This window comes from Asparagus officinalis, chromosome 2, assembly GCF_001876935.1.
Source record: "Asparagus officinalis chromosome 2, Aspof.V1, whole genome shotgun sequence".
In the NCBI taxonomy this organism is placed as follows: domain Eukaryota; kingdom Viridiplantae; phylum Streptophyta; class Magnoliopsida; order Asparagales; family Asparagaceae; genus Asparagus; species Asparagus officinalis.
This window is the reverse complement of record NC_033795.1, coordinates 84066965-84071717: the sequence shown is the minus strand read 5'-3', so window position 1 is coordinate 84071717 and position 4753 is coordinate 84066965. Positions and strand designations below refer to the sequence as shown.

Genomic DNA, 4753 nt, shown 5'->3' with positions numbered 1-4753 from the left:
AAAGCCAATAAGTTGTGGTCAGTCGTCTCTAGATGATGGTTGTCGACAAAATCTTCAACGCGGACAACGTGCATCCAGTCATGAAGGTGGTAGATTTACAACTTTTTTCAAAAAAAAATAATAATAAATATGAAGGAAAGGGTACAGGACAGAATTAACAAGAAGCAACCGGACCTTCTCAAAAAGTTACTTTTAAAGTAGAACAATTTTTCACTTTAGCCCTATTTAAATTTTTTATTATTAAAATCGACCCTTTTTTCTTTTATTTACCAAAACCGACCCGATTTCTTGATTAGCGGCTTAATCACATTCCTAATTAGTCGGGGTTGCCAACCCCGACTATTTAGGATATTAATTTTTAGGGTTTAAGGCTTCTAATTAGGGTTTAAGACCCTCCTAAATAGTCGGGGTTGGCAACCCCGACTAATTAGGAATGTGATTAAGCCGCTAATCAAGAAATCGGGTCGGTTTTGATAAATAAAAGAAAAAAGGGTCGATTTTAATAATAAAAAATTTTAAAAGGGCTAAAGTGAAAAATTGTTCTTTAAAGTAATAGCGAAAGACTCGTCTAACCTCGGAGGAGGATGCACCCTTCTATATATCCTTCATAATGACATCAGTAATTGTGAAACCATAGAGAAATTAAAACATAAGGTAAACGCAAGCGGAGGAAGATGATTCGATATAACTAATAAATAATAATCTATTTATTTATTTATTCAGCTTAACTTAGATAACTTACACTATTTTGTCGTAAGAACCTGTTTGGATTTGTAGAAGGTGAAAGGAAGTTAAGGAAAACTAGGTGAGAGAATGGAACATCAATTTGGGGTAACAAATTTTATACTATTAGGGGGTGAACCAATGGGAACTAGGGTGAATAACTTCAACTTCTAAATGTTCCCAAACAAGGTGAATGAAGGTGAATGGTTTTCCTAACTTCCCTTCACTCTTATTCCTCTCAATCCAAATAAGCCCTAAAGTTGTCATCTTTTCCAACTCGGTTGGCCATATTTTTTTTTTAACTTCGATACCCCAAACCTTCCGGTTTAAATTGAATAATGTGCACTTGACGCCATAAATTTGTTACCAAGTTATATTTCATGGTACCATAAAGCCGTCACCTTTTTGAACATTGAGATTCAAAGTTTATTTTTTTACACTTTGATACCCCAGACCTTCAGTTTAAACAGGAAGATTTGCGCTTTTAATGCTATAAAGTTGTCGCGAAAGTGTGGAAGCTCTGGGCATCGAAGTGCCAAAAATAAATTTTGCGAGATCAAAAGCGCAAATTACCGTAGGTTTAATTAGATTTGTTTAGAAATTAAAAAAAATATGAATTATTTATTAGTAATAGATCTAGTAAAGTGACTGACCTGCTTAATTTTCTTCGTCGACTCGACGGTGACGGCGAAGGCGGCTGCAAAGATTTCTCATCTTATTCTTTTTCGCGAGGATTTGAAACGGGTAATTTACCCAATGGCGTTCATTTATTCGGGCTAGCTGATGGGGGCCCGGCCTAGTTACTCTGAGAGGGAAATGACAACGGCCCATTTAATTGTGACGGCATCATGGACTCGAACGACTCCCCCTCGGATTTGAGTTACCCTCGTCCAAAAACACAGAGATTTACCCCGACTAAAACAAATTGTCTATCATTGAGCTAACAATAATTACTACAAAAAACTAAAGTAACTAATCACATGTATTAGGTAAAAGCCTAATACGCAAACTTCAAAACAAAAAAAAGCAGCAAATAAACTTTCTTATATTTCTAATAGGTTAATCGCATTCATCATTTTGGTGATACTTCTTTTTGGGAAAAACTTATGCAAGCAGAATTATGAAAGCTCCCATAAAAAGTAAAAGAGACCCCACCCCGCAAGTAGGCGTGTTAAAATGATCAAATTAAATCGAATGCTGAGATGTTCGTATTTGTATGTTTAAAATTATGGAATTTGAATATGCATATAACTAGAGTTTTCAAAGTTGAACTCGAATACTTAGTACTTAATAAATATTCATGAAGATTCATGAATATATAATGAATATCAAATTATTATTTCCGCTAAAGAATTAGATTATCAAATAGTATTTAAATTTATAAATAAAAATTATTTCTTTAAAATTATGGCGGATATATATTTAATTTGAAATTTTCATTAGAAATTTTATTTAAGATTCTTTAAGTCTCTCAAAATGAGCATATAGAACTTAAGTAGAAGTTGTTTGTGTTGTTGAAAATACAACATCTTGTGCTTAATTATACAAATTATAAGTAATCAAATATTTAATAAGCAAGCAAATCGAATATAGATCTGGTTAATTTTACGGAATTTGTGTCAAGGCCCTAATATGAAGAACCTAAAAAACCTATTTAATGTAATCAGGCCCCTCCACATCAACCGTATAGAGAAAAGCTATTGTATTTTCTCATAAACCATAAAATGCCCTTTTCCTTCCCCGGGACACTGCGCCCCCATCATATCATAATATTTGCGAACGTCAGATCTCATTAATGGCAATCTAATGGTGGAATTGGAGGGAAATTCCTACCATGTTTCTCTTTCATGAGCAATGACTCTTTATATAATTATTTAGGCTTTTTGCTCTTCAACTATCAATACTCCTCTTGTCCTAAAATTTTCTTTATTACTCCTACCTTTCCTTCATTAATGGCTGAGAAGACTATCATCTGCATAGTCTCCTCAGGTGATTAAGTCATTTTCTTAAAAATTAACTCTTCAACCATCATGATGGAACTGAATTTGATATGTCAGGGAGGTTAAAACTTCCATACGATTCTTTATCGTTGGCATACAAAGGTGAAACAAAATGGTAACTTTAGTTTTGTGATTGAGAATGAAGATGATTTGTCATCTATGGTGGAGCATAGTCTCAATATTGGGTGTAAAAAGATTCATATGAGAGCTTTTCAAAAGATAGAGGATTTGACTTTCCATAACAACCAACAAGTTCCACAAAACCTGTAAGTTATTGATTTTTTTTCAAAAGAAATTTGTAATTTTTATTTGAACATCGTGGAAAGATAAATTTTTAAAGAAACGTTGGCTAAGTGTGATTTCTATTTGACAATTTTTATGTTAAGTTTAATATTTATGATGTTAAGTCTAATGAGTTGGAAGGTAAATCTAAGGGCTTGTATGTTAAGTCTATTGGGTTGAATAATAAGTCTAAAGATAGAATGTTAAGTACAATGGATTATATGTTAAGACTAATTTATTATTTGTTAACTGCAAGTCATTATTGTATGTTAAGTCTAATTTATAGTATGTCAACTGCAAGTCGTTACACGTTAAGTCTAACGCGTTGTATGTTAAGTTTAATATGTATGATGTTAATTCTAATTGGTTGAATATTAATTCCATAGAGTTGTCTATTAAGTCTAATCAGTTGAATGTTAAGCATAATTTGAAGATGTTTTAGTCTAATGAGAAGAATGTTAATTCTAATAAAAATAATATTAAGTCTAATCTGTTAAATATTAATTCTAATGAGAGAATATCAAGTCTAATCTATTGAATGTTATGTCTTGTTTGTTAACTTAAATTGGTTCAATGTTAAGTCTTGTTTAGTTTTTATTATTTGTTTAGTTCAATGTTAAGTCTAATCAGTTAAATGTTAAGCGTTGTATGTTAGTTTTTATTACTCGCATGTTAAATGTTGATTTGGATGTGACGCACATGGATATATATTTGGTGTAAGCCTATGCTTATTTCTTTCTTGATAATCATGTATTTTCATATAGTAGTAAGTTGTGGTGTATATGTGGTTGGTTTCACTACTGGTTGGCCTTTAGTAATTCTTTATAAAGTGTTTGGTTATATGAAATTTATTTGTTTTCTTAAAAATATATGCATCTCGAGTTTATATACTGGTATAGGTTAGATATAAGTAAGTCATTAAAATAAGGTTCAATGTGCATCTATGAGGTTTTTATTTTAACGCTAAGACCCTAGTTTGGGTCTCATCGTCCTGATCACGGGGTATATAATAGTGGGATTTACTAAGTCAACCGGAGTATCGAAGTGTTGACTGCATTGAGACGTAACCTACTTATTTCCATTGCATGTATATATTTTTTAAAATGTAGCATTATAATTTTCTACTATTTTAGTATTTTGCTTATCAAGTCAATTCATTTTAGTTTTGCAAAATTAATGTTTAATGTATGAATTTATCCACTTATTGAGTTGTGAACTCATTGTGTTGTTTTTATTCTTTTCAGAGACTCGGGATTAGGTGGAATTGATGATTTTCAAATTCTTAGAATGGAGCAAGGAATAAAATTTGATATTGTTATTGTCTTCTAGGTGAAGGTTAAATAAAGTCTTTGATGTTTAGTTGATAATTTAAGAGTTTTGTAATAATGAGATTCTTTCCTTTAGGTCGAGTTTTATTTCAAGTTGAGCAATTTTTATTTATGTCAAGTTAATTAGATTAATGTTGACTTTTGAGATTATAGAGAATATTTACTGTTGGCTTTAGTTCAATGAAGAGATTATTTTAATGGTCTTTTGATGAATGTATATTTTTGGAGGACTTTTCACAGGTTTAGTCTGGCTCCAATATTTCTTTTAGGTTCAGAAATTGGGGTCGTGACATAGTCATTCAAGGGCCTCCCGAAAATTTATTGCGACCCAATTACAACCCATGTTGAAAGTCCGGCCAGACATACGCCCTGTTAATGTGCAAAAAGAGTTTCTAAGTCACTATAGGGTAAGGGTCGAGT

At 31.9% G+C, this 4753-nt stretch overlaps 1 protein-coding gene across 1 annotated transcript in view; it reads right to left on the bottom strand.

Annotated features, from left to right (window-relative positions):
• LOC109831945 overlaps nt 1-1453 on the bottom strand; it is a 17268-nt gene extending 15815 nt beyond the window's left edge. The window contains exon 1 of the mRNA XM_020399432.1: nt 1377-1453. The gene's annotated coding sequence lies outside the window, so the exon portion shown is untranslated. The remainder of the gene's footprint in view (nt 1-1376) is intronic.